Here is an 18455-nt window from a genome sequence, read left to right as displayed (position 1 = left end):
TATAAAAGTATGGAAGAAAAAGATGAAATTTTAGCAATAACCAAACATTAAAATTTGAAATATTTCTTTAAATACATATATGACTAAAAATTTAACTGTCGTTGTGTATGAAAGTAACAGATAAAAATTTAGTATCGTCATGTTTTTCTTTGTACTTGGAAAAATTCAATAAAAATATTTGTACATGACAATATTATGATATTTACTCTGATGTAATTTTTTTGTTATTTTCAAAAATAATTGTCATTAAAATTCAGTGAAATTTATTGACTTTACGTATCATTATGGGAAAACTCAAGCTCGGCCTCGAATGATAATTTTCTATGTTGAAAACGAATACGAAAATTTAAAAAAATACAGAAAAAAAATGATTTCTTGACGAAAAATATTTTTACATACCCACGAAATTTTTTTTAATATGAATTAAAAACAAAAATTTTTTTGGGGCATAAAAAATTTTTTTGTGTATTGGTAGGTTTTTTCTTAAGGAGTTGCATACATACCTTTGAAATTTTCAAAAAATTGAATTTTTTTTCCTTTTTCTTTTCGCATTGTGAAAATTTACTACAAAAATAAGTCTTATTACAATTCCATTCCATTGCAAAGAAATAGATAGTAGTAAGCGACCGTCGGATTGAAAGGCCCATACCTGACTAATGTAAATGTCGCACTTACCCTAACCTTTAAACGCTATTTTCTCGAAATTCTGTTTTTAGACATGGGCATGAAGACTACTGCAAGATTTCAGAGCGTCTTTTTTTTTTAACTATTTTCAGACTTGTTTCCTATCATTTTTAGTCTGTTTTTGGCCACTTCCAAGTTGAAATAAACTTTTTCTGTCTGTTTTTGATCAAAAACTGCTGAAAGTTTTTCTAAAATTTTTGAGACAGATCAACTACCCTGTAAAAAATTTTTTGACCCTTTGTGTAAAAGACTCGGTGTTAAAATTTTGGTGTAAAGTTTTTTTATATGTAAAAATTACCTTATATTTTGAAAAATAAGAATTGAAAATAAAAAAATTATTTTGATAAAACTAAAAAAAATTAGTTACATCTATAAATGCAATTATGATAAATAAAGCTTCTAAATAATCTACTGTGATAATTTTAAGTGAATGCAAACTTAACTAAATATAACATAAGGATTCAGGATTGATGATAAGCAGGTAGAGTTGTATCAAGGAGAAGGTTCTGTCGTTGGCCATAGCCACGAGCAATGATGCAATCGAGACAAATCGTTTTCAAATTGAATTCATGTTTATTTTTTTTCATTTTTTCAGCAATTATATAATCAGCGTAACAGTACAGTGACACTCAAAACCGCAACCGTCTTAATTAAAATTACCCTCTTTCAGTACATGTGTCACAAAAGGCAAATTCAGCCCTGATCACTTTCAAAATACATTTATCATCAGAATCGAGTTTTCTTTTGTGAATATTTATTTAGTATTTAAATATATTACATTAAAAAAAAAAAATAAAACAAAATAATAATAACGAATTTTGTACGTAACATTCACACAAAAACACAATTACTATAAACGTCAAACCATCAACTCCAATTATAAGTGAGTCTAAGTACCTAATTACGTATATAGTACCACTGGAGTGATTAGAGAGCTCGTTCCGAAGTTTTATAAATTAAATAATTATTCAAATTACAGTCCTCTTATAAATACTGTATTTTTTTTATCTACTTTTATAGTTCAATGTTTATCCTTTATCAGCCTTCCACCATTTTTTCAATGACTTTACTTAGCGGCTACTCGTATACAATCATTACCTATAGATTAAATTTACTATATGAGTATCGCCACGACTTTTTTTTCGGGCTGGATTTTATTTATTGGTTTTTAAGAGACGCAGAGTGACTCTGCTAGTGTTGCCGGACCACAATCGATTCATCGAATAATCGATTTTTTTGTTTTAACAATCGAATTTTGAATCTATTATAGGCTTCGATTAATCGATAGGAAATCGATTAAAATTCTTAAATACAAAAGAAGTTTTTCCTTTTAATTTCGTAAATTAATATCTACAATAATTTTCAATTAATTTAATGAATTCATTAAAAATATATTAAGAGAAAATTAATTTTTATTTAAAAAATTTTTTTTTTGACAATCGATTATAATAGTGCAACTTTAAAGTTGAAGTTAGAGATCAATCGATTGTCTTTAAAGCGTATAGACAAAAAAAATTCTAAGAAAAATAAAAATTTTAATAATAAAATCAAATTGAAAAAACAATTACCTATCATTTGATCTATTGTTGGCATTTCCAAAACTAATATTTTAAAAACATAAAATCGATTATTTCATAATCGATAGTTTATTCTACGATTTTGCAACTTTAAAGTTGTTTTATAAGAAACAATCGCTATTTCAAGATTGAAATAATTGATTATTAAAAAAATCGATTATTTCCAAACGACTAATCGACTTTATCGATACTTTCAGTTCGACTATAATCGATTGTCAACAATCGATTATTTCATTCGATTGTTGCAACACTAACGCAGAGGTATTAATTAGGTACGTACATGTAGCTATGTCGTTTTTTTTTTTTTTTTATTATAAATCATTTTATTTTTATTCCAGATTGTACTTTACTACTAAAAAAATCCAATTTTCTTTCAATATATATTTATTGTTATCATTTTTAAATATTTTTACAGAAGAATAAGGAAAAGTTGAACAAAATGGGCTTATATTTAAGCCCTTTTTTCTTAAGAGGCCCATTTTGCCCCATTCTCTCTTAAAAAATTCGACACTAAGCGAATATCTCATTATTTAATTTTTATTACACTGAAAAAAATTAGGAGTGAATTCAAATTTTATTTCAATCGAAATTTACTCCGGAGTTAAAAAAATCACTCAGCATATGAAGTAAATGAGAACTTTTTTTTTTAGTGTGATCTGGATGTTTTTCAATTCTGCATTTATTCCAAAACGGTCAATATTAAAATAAACTCCAGAGTTAATTTAACTCCGAACGAATTAAATAAATAAACAGTTAATTGTTATGGATTTAATTCGCGTTCACTCCGAAAATTTTTTATAGTGTACCCTAATAACAAAACTTTTTAAAATTTATATATATTTTCAATTTTTTAGTTTCATGATTATATCAATTTTTTTTATACGAAAAAATTTTATTTTCACCATAAATTACACTAATACTTAATCAAACAAAATAGTTTGAATTTATTATAATCAGAAACAATGACAAAAACTCGCTGTCAACGTTTGTCGTAGATAATAAAAAAGTATAACAAAAGAATAACAAAACCAGTACTCATATATTTTTACTAACGGACGCGCTGGGCACTTAAACATATACTTTTTTTTTTTTTGCTTTTTAGCAAATAAATAATTACAAAAAATAATATTAATAGTAATAATAATAGTAATAATAATAATATTAATAATAATAATAATAATAATAATAATAATAATAATAATAATAGTGAAAATAATAATGATAATTATAATAATAATGATAATCGCTGATATTAATAATAATGAATAGTTATAATAATATTGATAATAATAATAATGATAATAATAATAATAATAATAATAATAATAATAATAATAATAATAATAATAATAATAATAATATTGACAACATAATAATTAATAAAAAATAAAAAATCTTGATAACTTTGTACACTGTCTTGTTCGAAAATTTACATATTATTTAATGTTAGCTAGGATTATATCCTAGGAATAAAATTCACGTATATTCAATTAATATTTTCTAAATTATTTTAATAAATTCTAAAGTACGTACGAAATACCATTATAATAGCCTGTTGGTTTTTTTTTTATTTTCAATTTTTTATACATATTTTGTGATGTATGAGCCTACGGCCCTCATTAAAATTAATATATTTATGTCTATCGTTATGTATTAATAGACAACTTTTTTTTCTCCCATTCGATAACATCATTTTTTATTTTAATTATTTTAAAAACTTATATCACTCTGTCCGCTCGAATTTAGTTGCACGATCCCGGTACAGGTAAAATTCACTCACTTTAATTCACGACTAAAAAATTAATACTACGGATGCCGATGCACTATTAAGAAACAAAAACAAATAATTAACAACCTAAAGCTATATAGGACTATTATAGTTCCAAAAACCTACTGGCGATTCTAATTGGCATACAAATGTACCGTACTCGGGCATGGCTGATTTGGTCTGTGGGGTATTTTTTTAGCTGTTCAGGAGGTGAGGTTGCGTCATAAGTTCACTACGGGAGGCTCCGGGGGTTCGTCACTCACCGGATGCAGCATCCATTCGCCGCAACCGATAAACTGACTTCCGACGGATTGGGACAGCACATCGACACCTATTTGGCATTATAAAAACGGTTGGAGCAGCCTGCCACTCACCTGTAACAAAAAATCAAATTACTACAATCAGTATTTTCTATTATAATCAATATTTTAATTAAAATGAAACACAGTCGAACTTCATTAACTCGCTACTCTACAAAGGAGCAGAAATTTCGTGGAATTTCCGAGTTAACGGATGCCCCTTCTCCTTTCAAAAGTAAACTACACGCATGCGCTCTTACATCTACGCAGCTCGTAGTGGGGAATAAGATTCAAGAAAAGTTCCGAGATAATGGAATCCGAGTTAATGGAGTTCGACTGTGTGACATAGAACGTCTTCAACTAAAAATATTTTTTCATACATCCAGTAAATCCATTACTTCATAATTATAATAATTATTAGCCTGTGGTAATTAATGCTTGCTGTGAAAAATAAATATTCGTAAAACTCATAAATAAAACCGTAACAGTTTTTAAGTTTAACAGTAGATTTAAATAAATTCAGTTAATTTTGTCAAAAATTACAATGTGGATCCATGCCCATGCAGGAGTCCCCAGAGTTGGATAGAAGGACCATGCTTGGTCTAACATTGGGGACCCCAGCTTGGGCTTACTTATACAGGCCCATGCTTGGGCCACAACTGGGTACTCAACCGTGGTCATTCCTATGATTAACCACCTTTGGGCCAAAACTGGCTAACCCAGGTTCAGTCATACCTATGGTTACCCATCTTTGGGCCAAGACTGGCAGATTCAGCTTTGGCCATTCAACGGTTTTCGAAATTGACCCAAAGATGGGTAACCTAGCCTTGGTCATTCCTGTAGATAACCATCATTGGACCAGACCTGGCTAATCTACGTTCAACCATATATATGGTTACCCATCCTTGAGCCAGAAGTAGCTAACCCAGGTTTTTTTTATTAATTATTAAAATGTTTCAGATCGTACAATGATATATATCTCGAATATCTTGAGACAGCAAACGGATTACGACTAAATATCATACAGGAATGTGGAAACGCCATTAGTCATTCGAGGAGAGAAAGGCGAAAAAGTTGTTTGTCTCACGTCTTTTGGTTCCAGAACACAAAGATGAAGTATGGAAAAATAGGAGAACAAAGAAAAAGGGAATGGTATAGAGCAAGGATTACTAAGACTTTTGGCAAACCCGGCTGACTTTACTAGCCACCAACTCGCGCCAACCACTCGATCTGGGTGATTCTTTTTTCTTTGTCTATTTAACATTTTTTTTATTTCTCTGTCTCGTTTGTCGTGTCACGCTATTCTTTTCTTTCCTATACGTTATGCTCAGTTCCATTATTTTCCTTCTCTATTTCCATTCCACGACCCAGAAAATGTCAAAAAATATATGTTGAACATGGGCTCAAAGACAAATAAAGTAGAAATAAATGTCAAGAAAATAATAAACAACTTATAAAGCCACACAAAAATTTTTTGATTTATATGTATTTTATTTGCGGTAAAATAAATATACAGCGCAATTGGAATTTATTCAAATAAAATTTAAAGATAGTGATATTTTTTACAAAAGTATTTTATCAAACATATATATCACATTATCCTTGAGACAAATCACAAAAGCTTGCAAGTTTCGCGTCTCTTAATACGACTCTCCGTATTTAAGCCAAATGTAACTTCTTTCAGGATATTGCTAACGGTATATTTGCACAAGCTGTCTACACATTTCATTTATTTTAGCTTGTAGTTAATAAGAGAGTTTGCTTTCCAGCCTAGAATTACTTTTCAACGTCTCTTACACTACGGTATGTTTTCGTGGGTTGTATTTATGTTGTACACATACACAGTCAATTTATTCTTCCATCGCATTTTCTATCTCACTGGCATCCTGTACTTTCGTAAGAGTCTCGGTCCTTGCACATTTATCAGGATTTCGAGGGAGCTAGACTTTTTAAGCCACAATAAATTCCATTGGAAAGACACGCGCGCCTGCACATTCGAAATCTAATGACACTTTAAATTTGTAATACTAAGAAGACATTTTGACTTTAATAAAATAGCCATTAAAAGAAAATGATTAAAAAAATTATTAACACTCGGTCAGGTTTTAACTTTTTACTATTTAATGAAAACTTTATTTTTGTAGGCGCCTTAATTATAATAAAATAGAAAAAATAACCCGATTAAAAACTTTTACATCGGGTATAAATTTGAAAAAATTTTTTGTAGTATTGGGATTCCACACAGAGAAATCATTTTCGGTTCAAATGCTATAATGTCATAGTAGAACCGGACCATGTTAGCCACCTGACGGAAATTGAGATAAACACATGGACAAATTACTATGGCCATTGTAAATTTTACTATGGTCATTGAAATTTTTGCATCTGTTCATATTAATTTTCGCACGGAAAACGCAGTTCTGTGAAAATTACAGAAAAATGTGAAATTTACAGAAGTTTTTCTGTAAACTGACTTATGTATTAGAGAACGAAACATGTTATTTTTACTCTTTTAAACTAAATCAGTAAAAATCTTACTGATTTTTCCAGTAATTACAAAATTTACTGAAAAATCAGTAGCTTTGAATTAATTTACTGACTAATCAGTGAATTTAGCTTCACGGCAATAAAGAGTGCCATCTATACTTGGGAGCTTGTTCATTAGACAGAGGTTGTTTGCAAGTTACAATCAAAGATTATTATATATATTACACTATTATTACGGTAAGTTTAAAATATTCTAGCAAACAAAAGTTAATTCAGAATTTATATACTATAAAGAAACTTATTTATTTGTCTCAATTGAATATGAATAAAATAATTATATTTTTGTGTATGCAGTTGAATTACAGCTTAGGTAATGCATAACCTGAAATCGTCTTATTAATTATTTCATGTTTATAAATAAATATCATTATTGTTTTCAGATTAATGTTTATAATCATTTTTCATGAAAAATTACTATAATTTAACAAACAATAACTTGATGATATTAAAACGGAAGACTTATTCAATAAATTTGACTTTCACAATCCATTTGATGGATTAAATAATTTAAATCAACAAATCGATGTATCAAAAGAATGCAGTGAATATGTAGAGCCTGAAGAAATACAACTTGGTCACAGAATGGAGAACGTATTTGATCGAAAAACTTGCATATGTTGATTTTATTTTCATCAACGGCTTAATATATGATCATGATAAAAATTTTTGTATTTTTTTTATGTGCATTAATCAATAAATGCTAATTTTTCTCTGCATCAAAAACTAAATTAGTAGTTATGACAAATTACATGTTACGATCACTATTTTATTCAGTAACAACTTTATTGGTTAGAATACTGAAGCGATTTCCACTGATTGAATCAGTAACATTTTACTGATTTGCAATGATATACTTGGGACTATTTACATCAGTGAATATTCATTGATAATCAGTGAATATTCACTGATTCAGCTTAAAAGAGTAACGATAACATCAAGCTCAGATAGATTTTTCATGAACTATCAGTAAATATGTCATAGTGCAATAACGTGTTATCTGCAGAAAAAATATGTACTTTTTCCATAATTCAGTCTGCTAATGTTACATTTTTTTATTTGTAAAAACAACATTTATAAATTTATGCAAATCACAGATTTTCTCTGTTAATTTTACAGAAATTTCCGTGGAACATTGAAGTGATCTTAAATGCATTCTATTGAGGTACATGGTAAAATAAATAAATCGTTGAATAATATACAATGAAAGTTAAAGCGAAATTTTGATGTCCCTTTTCATACTTGTTTCGATTAAGCCTAACACGAAGGGTAAAAAATAAAAAATAAAAGAGAGCAAAAGACAGAGGGGTAGTATAAATATACATTTATGTGAATAAGAGAAGGGGTTGAGCACGGAACGGTTATTATCTATCGCTCTCGTTACCACAGGTTGCTCGTAAACTGGCCACATCGGTGGGATGGAACTAGACGAGAAGAGGAGAATACTGGCTGAGTATAGGTAGTTGGTGACTGCTACGCTTACAGTGTGTCCCACAGACCCCCATGGACTAGCCATCCTTTTCTCTGCTGCCATTTCTCTGTATACGACTAGCGACACGACGAGGGAATAGTTCCAAAATCTCGACTCTACGAACGCGCATTTAACACATTCGAATAATCTTTCTTTCCTGTGTAGAACATAAGTAACTATTTCTAGGTACTATTCAAAAAACTAAAATACTTAAATCCATCATTTAGTCTTGAAAATATAAATTTTTTTCTTTCAGTGTATCATGATAAAGCTTAAGTTTTATTTCTTAGATGGTGTAAAATGTATAATTGTATCGTCGACATTGTCAAAAATATGTAACCTTAATCTCCATGCAGATAAAAGATACAAGAAATAGAATAAAAAAGAACCAGAAAGTCTGCTGAGATAAGCAAAACCACACCGAGAGAGTGAGAGAGAGAGAAAGCCTGATGGCGACACCCAGAGAATCGGATTGAGATCGGGTCTAACTTTTTATCAGTGTTTGGGTGCATCAGCGCAAATCGCGCGAAACCCCTGCAGAGTAACAGCGTGCCATCGCGACAGGGAATACTACTACCATTGCAAAACGTAACATCAGTGTTTCAATACGACATACATGGTTATATAGTATTATAGATACACACAAACATACGTGAAAATAGTGTACTATGCAAACCAATGCACACTTACGCCGTCACGGACTACAACACCACGGTGATCCTGTGGCGTGTTGTGCTATGAGCAGCCGCTGCAACCAGAACCCATAAATCTGCCAGGATATAGATGGCTCTAGTGTCACGTGAGCTGCAAGCTACCCCATGCGGGGTGCCATGAAACGCCCCTGCTCTTTCCCTCCGCCCGATTTAGAGTTGAGGTATACAATGCACCCCACCCACTTACTGTCTTTCTCTATCTATCTTTTTTTTCTATGGTCTTTTTTGTTTATCAAAATAACCGAATTTTTTATTTTTTGTTTTATGCTTTAGCACGCAGTTAATATTAATGTTTATACATCAAACAAAGTTTTAGATATATTGTCAATTAAACTTATATGTATTTCAGATTCGGCTTCTGATTTACGTTTAAGGTATTTGTGAAATTTTAAAACCATAGTTTCGAATTGAGCTGAGTCGAATTTTTTTACAATCCAAATCCACAATTGATGTGATGATAAATTTCCAAAAGTCGTAGAAAGCATCTTTTTATGACTACTCAAATATAATAAAAACGTTAGTCAATTAAAACCATTTTTATTTCATCAAATAAAGTGTCGAACTTCTGGCATCAAAAATGAGAAAATTTTTCTTTCATGTGTTTTAAATTCAGTTGAAGAAAATTTATTCACTGGTCAAAAATTATATAACGATTTGAACGAAATTCTCTTATTCTTCGACCAGTAGCGCAACATTTTTGTCCCGTGTTTCATTCTCTTGAATTCAGACACTAGTGACTTGATTCAATGCAATATATTATCGTATACTAAGCATTAGTAATTTCTGTTTAAAATTGATAAATAACGTCCAGATTTGTCTATATTTTGAGGTTCAAATTCAGTTTTTCAAAAACACTAACTTTAGTCGGGATCGAACTCGCGTCCATTGGATAAGAAGTCTAGTCTACTATCCACTAGGCTGACATACGTCCGAAATATTAAAACCAAAATTTTAACCACAAATTCTATGACAACGATGTAGAGGTTTCTCTACTGTCCATGGTTCGAACAGTCAAATTCGCGTATGAAAAAACCCAAAGACTGAATTTCTTGGACTGAGTTCTTATTCTTACCAATCTTGCTTTAAGTTGGTATTACAATTGAACAAGATTTAGAGCAACTCGATTAAAGTTTTTTTTATTGTCTGAACTAATAATTGAAAAAAAATTTTTAAATAGTGGAATATAGATAAATTTGCAAACAATAGACTAGTCTAGTAATTTCAGTAGAGTTTATCCTAACTAACATCGTTTTATTTATAATACGGTCTTACCATGTAAAGCATTTTCATCATTTTCGACACAATAATTCTATCTAGCGACTGATAACTGAACTAAGTAAAAGATACTGGTCACGCCATCTACCGATTGTTTGAACGAAGCAAAATAAAAATTGTTTAATGTAGCAAGACGTTTAGTAAACGATCGTTTAGTTCAAGTTAATAGAATCAGCCACTTCCTGCACGTTTCACAGTACACAAAAATAAAATTTTCTGTGCAGGTGTCATAAAAAATATTTTTTCTTAGTTTGCAGAGCAAATGTATACAGAATATCAATTTGAACGAAATAAAACAATAAAAGTTGGATGTCATATTTCAGAATATATGAATTCATATATAAGAAAAATGAATAATGAAGAAATTCAGCCAACCCTTTACGACGTCATGTGGACATACAGTTTGCCAACGGCAGACATTTGAGAAAAATATAACGGTATCTCCTGGTGATATCGCACCAAGTGATATATTGTTTTGGATGTTTTACAACGTCGCAGTACCCACGTGGCATTGTGGGTATACCTGACTATGCACTTTGAAACGCATTCCCTTCTGGAGAATGACAATTATCATTTTGTCACACCCATACTCATTTATCTACATGGCAGTTTTAATTTATATCTTTAATAGCCAAAAAAAACAATATACATATGTATATATAAAGAAGACGGAGGGGGAAAAATGGGGTACCTCCAAAATTTAATAAAAAAACTTTGTATTCTAAGCATTCCAAAAATACTTTTGTAAATATAACTGAGCATTATTTCGAATTTTTTTAACTTTCCGCTGTGAAAACTAAAAGTTTTCAGAAAAGAGAAGTTATTGGTTTCGGTCCGATTTTCGAAGAGCTTCCTTGGAAGCTATTCCGATTATTTTCGGTCGCATGTCCTCGTGTGTATGCATGGATGTGTGTAAACTAATTTTTGTGTTACAATATCTTTGGAACAAATCAACCGATTTAGTCGTTCTTGGTAGTAATCGAAAGGGCTCATTAAGACTTAGATCTGGATAGATATTGAAGTCGATCGATCGAGTATCTTATGAGGTATACAAAAAATAACAATTACAAATTTTTTTTTTTTAGGTTTTTATCATTTAACTCATAAACTACATGCCTGATTGACTTCAAAATCTATCCGGACCTAAGTCTCGATGGGCCCTTTCGATTGCTACCAAGAACGTTCAAATCGGTTAATTCGTTTCAAAGATATCGTGCGACAAAAATTAATTTTTTTCTAGCTAAATGCATTTTTTTGGTTGAACAACAATATACCCTTTTTTTGACTTCGAAGAGCTCAAAAATTTGCAAATAATAACATTTTCAAGCTTTCTGAGCTTAAAAACAGCGAGAAGTTTAGGGATTGGTCCATAGGGCCAACTGTTTTTTCACATTTTTTACAGTGTATATATAATTATATATATTGTTATATATAGCAGATAATTTTTATGATTATCACCAGTTCCACATGTAAATTTACTTGAATACTTCTCAAACAAAATGAAACCATTTTAAAATTATAATTACATTAAGAATTTCTTTGAAAATATCTTTCTCAGCAAAGTGGGAGAGAAATAAGCAATGTATATTAAAAGGGCTTAAAGTAAATAAGAATACTAAAAAGAAGATGGTAAAATATGCCGAATAGCCGAAAAGCAAACGACGGAGCTTGGTTAGACATGGCAACGAAAAATAAGAAAGACAAAAACACGAGACTGAAGAGGAGACACCGATGATGAATCACCCAGCAAGAACTTGAAGCAAGAAGTGAAGTATGGGTAGGAAAAAGAGCAATGAGAAGTGAAGATAAAAAAATAAAACAGCGCGAGAAAAGAGAAGAGCAAGGCGCGCTAGAGCAGCTCGGTAACTGACTTATCGTAGATGGATCGCGGGAAGGTACGAGAAGGTTTCACGTGTCTCCGGTACTAAGTCAAGATCTCGGCATCACGTCAGAGTTAAGAACGTCTCCAATCGGTCAGACTTCATATACGTGAAGGATTTCATAGATAATACTGGCACGCGCTTAAAAGAGGAAAGCAATTATAGTTTATGTACATTAGAGTGACGCAATAAATATAACGTATGGTTATTTTTTAAGTTATTTATATAAATAATTAATGCTTATGTATAATTAGATGTTCTTCTTTTACTTCCATGATGTTGCAATTCTCACGATATATCACGTTTTTGTAGATCGAGTTAAATCATTTAGTCTTGAAAAGTAAGAGAAAAAATTATTCGGTATATTTAATGCTACAAAACATATCATAATTTTCGAAAAATGTCATGTACGAAAAAAACAGTTCTTTAAAAATTACAGAAAAGTGTGAAAATAACAGAAGTTTTTCTGTAAATTGACTTATTAAATGTTGACAGAAAAATGTTATTTTTAGATTGTGAATTCTGTGAACTTAAGCCTGTAATTTTTACATTTTGAAGCAGTAATAATTACAAAGTCAAGTTGCTGAAGTCACAGAAATATTAATGTAAATAATGCAGAGTGACGTATGGAAATATAAGAATATCTGACTAGAGAATAATTAATAGAGGGGAAATTTTGTATAAAAAAATTTCAATTTTTATATGCTACATAAATATTGCATAATGTAACCATGTGTAGTCTATAGAAAAAATATGTAATTTTTCCATAATTTTATCTGCTATACGGAAAAAAAGTCATTTTCTTAGGTTTCATAGTAAAATTTCTTTCGTTCACGTAACATTTTTTACTACGCCAGCATAGGAAAATTTACTATGTTGCATAGTATATTTACCTATGTGTATATAGAAAATTTTACTGTTAACATAGGAAGAATTTCTATTTTTGACAGAGGATTTTTTCCTAACTGACACAGTAATTTTTACTATGCTAACACAATAATTTTTACTGTGTTAAGACGGAAATTTTTTTTGTGTTGATGCGGTAATTTTTACTATGCTGACACGGTAATCTTTCCTATGTTGACACGCTAATTTTTTCTATGGTGACATACGAACCCTTCCGACGTGACACTGTAATTTTTCTATGCTAACACAGTAATTTGTACTATGGTAGTACGGTAATTTTTACTCTGATGACACGGTAATTTTTTCATTTTTGACCTAGGAATTTTCTCTATTTATTATAGAAAAAATTTGTATGCCTACACAGTACTAGTTACGATGCCAACATAGGAAAAATAAATGTTTGTTTACGCGTATAGTGTTACAATTTTTTATACACAAAAATTACATTTATAAAAATGTATATAAATCCCATAATATATCTGTAACTATTGCAGATAAGGGAATCAGTAAATTTTACAGATTTTTTCTGTAATTTTTACTAAACCATTTTTTCCGTCAATTAACGTCTTAAAATAACTATGATAAAAACTAAAAAAAATATAAGATTATTATCATTTTATTTGTCAGTTCACTTTATTTTTAACCCTTGAATTTTCTATATGCAGAACAAAATTAATTTTAAACATTAATTTCACTTCACAGTTGCATAAAAATCTTCACCATTAAAATAATAAATATTTTTGCGTGAAAATAATTCAAATTTGCCTAAAATGATTAAAATATTATATGCAATTATAATTCATCAGTTTCGCAATTTAAAAATTGCAAGCTCGATAAAGTTAGCGTGACATAAAAAGCTTGCTCGGCAGTTGTGTTATCATAAGATGAAAGACGAGGAAAGCATAGATCTTTCAGTGCAAGCCGGCACAACGGTCCGACGGATCGTTCGACACAGTCTGGAACGTGCACACGCAAAATCCAATCTTTTCCGCGGCACGTTCAATATATACAGATATACACCTGAGAGTAAGCAATACGGCGAACTTGGGCGCAGTATAGGCAATCGAAGTAATAGAGTAAGAAAAGACAAAAAATCCAAACAAAATAAGAAAGAGAAACAGAAGTACACAAGAATAAAAAAAGGAAATTGGGTTCTTTTCCTCAGGAGTTCTCCAACAGGAAAGCTTATACAGCTCGAGAAGAAATAAAGAAGTTTCAGTATCATCAAAGTCGGGTGTATACGGTCTATATGGAAGTTGCGTTCGCTCGGTCACGGGTAATGGTTTTACGAGCGTCAAGGGTGATATAAAGAAAATGAAAAACACCAGCACTGCCAACATGCACAGCCAAACCGTATAACTAACTACGTTGTCTTGCCCCACCCCATTGTTGCTCAACTACAACTATCTCTTTTCAGGTTTTACTTCTTCTTCTTCTTCTTTTGCTTCTACTTTTTGAGTTATATGTACCACCCAACTTCCACCCCGCGACCTTCTCTCGTCCAGTGTCGACTAGCTTCCCGCGGAGTGTATCACAATTAGCTTCTGCACCCTCTAACACCCCATCCACCCCCACCCCCTACTAGAGCCAACACTTTTAACCACTTTGTGTATTATATAACCTCGCTTACACTCTCTCAGGTATCTCTCTCTACCTCGGCAGCCTCAAAAACTCAAGAAAAACTTTGAAAAGCTTATTTCAATATTACGGAAAATAAAGCAACCTAGTTTGCGTGCATTGCTGTTTTATATAATTTAAAAGTTTATTACGGTCTGACTAAATAATATGAAAGCTATAAAACATTCTATATAAGTATACTTTTTACTATGGGTCTATGTTCCTTAGTTGTTTGCTTGTTTTAAAAACGGTCATCAGTGCAATGAGACGGCGTTAAATTTAAATCCACTCTTGGATGAGTTTGTAGTATATTAGGTAAAACGTTCGAGGTAAATGCACGTATAGCGCGACGAGTGATGGTAGGACAATAAAAAAAAAATAAAATAAAAAACGACAAACGATGAAAAAAAAGTTCTCTGGACACCTCGGCGAATTTATCACACGCCTAGAGAATACTGAATGTCTGGGAAAAATGTTGCGACGATTAGTCAGTGACTTCCGTTAATAGTAGAAAAAAGTGCTTGCAAAATTTTATAGTATTTGTACTTTTCACAACATAATCTCTGATGAATTTGATCTTCCACTTTTTGGAAAATATTAAGCATACATTACATTTTGAGAGAATAGTATCTATACACAGGGAACAATTTTTTAGTACAAGAGATATTTTGCATTCTGAATTAAAGACAAAAAATTTCTGAGATTAAGAAAAAATTTCTTGAAGCAAAAATTTTTTATTGACCTAAGAAAGTTTTTATTTTCAATTTATAATGCAGACAATTTCTTGGGACAAGTGAAAATTTTCTTGAAATAAGTAAAAATATCTTTCACCAATAAATCCTTTTTTTTATCCAAGAACATTTTTTTTGCCCCAAGAAAATTTCATGGTATAAATGAAAATTTTCTTGAAGTAAGTAAAAATTTCTTTCTCAAAGAAATTATTTTTTCTTGATACAAGAGCATTTTTTTTGTCTCAAGAAAATTTTTTGGGGAATAAAACATGTCCTTCAAGTAAGTAAAAATTTCTTTCACCAAGAAATCTTTTTTTCTTGATCCAAGAGTATTTTTTTTCCCCAAGAAATTTTCTCTTGATCCAAGAGAACTTTTTGGCCCCAAGAAAATTTCAATTTTCAATTTATGATGCAGAAAATTTCATGGCACATGTGAAAATTTTCTTGAAGTAAGTAAAAATTTCTTTTGCCAGGAATTCTCTTTTTTGTGTACTTTAGATGACAACCACTTTTTTTTTGTTAAATTACTCACATAATTAGATGAATACAAAAAGATACACCCACCTGCAAATTCTTACAGAATAATTAAGAATAAAATGAGTTTTTAATTTCATCCACGATTACAACTGACCGACGGTTAACGTAAAGTAAAACTTTGATGCCTGCTCAAACTGCCGTGACCAGGGCTCGTCTGCGCCATCTCGTACTGATACGTTACATCGTTTATCCGAGGCACGCGTACCCGTGGCGTTAATTGAACGTCCCCGCGATTACTAAGTAGCGACCATAATAAATTAAACGGACGATATTTATCGAGTACTGGTTCTCTCTCGTGTGCAAGCCAAATGAAAAAGAGAAATGTCCAAATGAATCGCGTCATTTCACGCATTTGTCCTGCCCGGTGGTCCACGTAAATAAATTCCTATCTGTATACAGTAGTATAACTGACATCAACTGATATATTTCATGAAAGCATCGATATTATACTATATCATGTAACTAAGTTTACACTCTATTAACAGAGAAAATAAATTCGAATGATAAATTTACTCCAAATAAGACAAACTTTTTAATAATAACATGCCGTAATAAAACATTTTACCATAATAACCGAGTTAATCTATTTTATAGGTGGTTACATGTATGTAAATTACAAGATATATAAGTGCATCAGTGATGAAAAGAATTGTGGATACTTTTTCATTCACTTCAAGGTTGATTAATAGACACAATAAAATGTGGCAGTGATTGAATTAACTGCTTCTACGTACACACACGCACATATATATACATATATATTGATTACGTGGAGTTAGGTTAAATCATAACGGCCCATGTGGACGTAGTTCCCTTACCATCACCGTAAAATTTATTCGCAATCGTGCTCGTCGGTTGAAAAAAATATAAAAAAAAAAAAAAAAACGGTCTCTCAAAATGTGCGTTAGTATTTTTCTCTCTATGTGCACGGCACATCCACGTTGTCCTGGCACTCGTACGGAATTTTAATTCACGGTTGACCACCATGTCACTATACACACAAATTCACAGACAATTAAACTCATCCGCTCTTCAATCCCCATTATTTGTGTTACAAAAAATTTTATCTGGAGAAAGTAATTTTACGCAACACTAAAGTCACCAATTTTTGAATATTTTTTTTTTTTTTTTTTTTTTTTTTTACCAGTGAAATTATTAAAAAGTCTGATATTTTATTATAAATTGATATTGCTTATGATCATGCGAACTATAAATTAGAGTGAAATAAAAAAAAGTATTATTCATTTATCAAAAATTTATAGGGATTCAATGGATAAGAAAAAAATCTCTAAAACTCAAATTAATCGGTTTTCGATATTAATAAAATTTTGTAAAAATTACAGTTTCACATAAAAATTTTATTAGACGTAATTTTCAGTAGTAAATTTTCTAGTATGATTTTTAACTATTATAGCTTTGTATTTAGTATAATCCTAAAACACTTATTTGATACTCTTTTCAAGTTCGTTCGAACCATCGCGCGACATTTTTCATGTAACCATGTTTTTATTCATCTATTTTTATAAACACAAAAATAGTCCACTAAAATTTCGTCATTGTCTGACATTTTTAAATTCAGAATAACAAACATTTATTAAAGAGTTATTACTTTTAAATCGGTTGTTCTGCCGTCATAGTTTATAGCCCGGGTCAAAAAATTTGATCTGTTTTAAATCAAATCAAAATTTTAAGTTATTTTTATTCAAGTTTACTTTTTAATAACACGTGAAATGTAATGGACTTTTGGCTGTATTATTCCTTATTTAGACTATTTTCAGACTTGTTTTCAAAAATTTTTAGTTTGGTTATGATCACGTCTTGATCGACGTCAGACTTTTTCTGTCTACTATCTTTACTGCTTTTAATCGTCATTGAATCAAAAATAAGGTAAAAGCAACAATTATTGTTACCCATGATGCGCATGCGTCATTAATCTGTAGAACTAAATATAAGAAATGGTCTCCAAGTAATTACTAATTTATTAAAAATATTTTTTAACTAACCGAAAATTAAAATTAATTAATTACTTTTATATAACAATTCAATAGTAAATATATAGCAGCGTGGGTTTACTAGAATTCTCGTTAACAATTTGAGATGACCTGACAATATGAGATACAACTTCAATATTACGTACTAATTATAACATCCACTATTTTTAAATTAAATCATACAATTTACTGTTAATATGTCATACTGTTAATTTTTCATATTTTATTTCCTTAAAAAAAAAAAAAAGGTGATTAGATGAAAGAAATAATTAAAAATTATCCTTTTAAAAGAATGCTTTTCTATAACCAGTATAGTTAAGAAAATTAACACTCACACAGAAAAAAAATTTATCTTGAGTCAAGAAAATATTTTTGAAGACAAACGTTTTCGAGAACCAAGTCAAGATTTTCTTGAGCCAAGAGAATTTGTCTTGGTTAAAAAAATTCGTCTTGGAGATTTCT

At 30.5% G+C, this 18455-nt stretch overlaps 1 protein-coding gene across 3 annotated transcripts in view; it reads right to left on the bottom strand.

Moving 5' to 3' along the window:
- The window catches only part of LOC103579963 (homeotic protein ultrabithorax), a 265005-nt gene that overhangs the window by 14312 nt on the left and 232238 nt on the right, over positions 1-18455 (bottom strand). For 2 of the 3 annotated variants that reach the window (XM_008561535.3, XM_008561536.3), the window contains one exon: positions 2556-4403. The exons of the other annotated variant lie outside the window; for it this stretch is intronic. The gene's annotated coding sequence lies outside the window, so the exon portion shown is untranslated. Of the gene's footprint in view, positions 1-2555; positions 4404-18455 lie in introns of those variants that run through there. 3 annotated transcript variants of the gene reach the window in all.

The sequence above is a fragment of the Microplitis demolitor genome, chromosome 3 (genome assembly GCF_026212275.2).
Source record: "Microplitis demolitor isolate Queensland-Clemson2020A chromosome 3, iyMicDemo2.1a, whole genome shotgun sequence".
In the NCBI taxonomy this organism is placed as follows: Eukaryota; Metazoa; Arthropoda; class Insecta; order Hymenoptera; family Braconidae; genus Microplitis; species Microplitis demolitor.
This window is presented reverse-complemented; position numbering and strand designations above follow the sequence as displayed.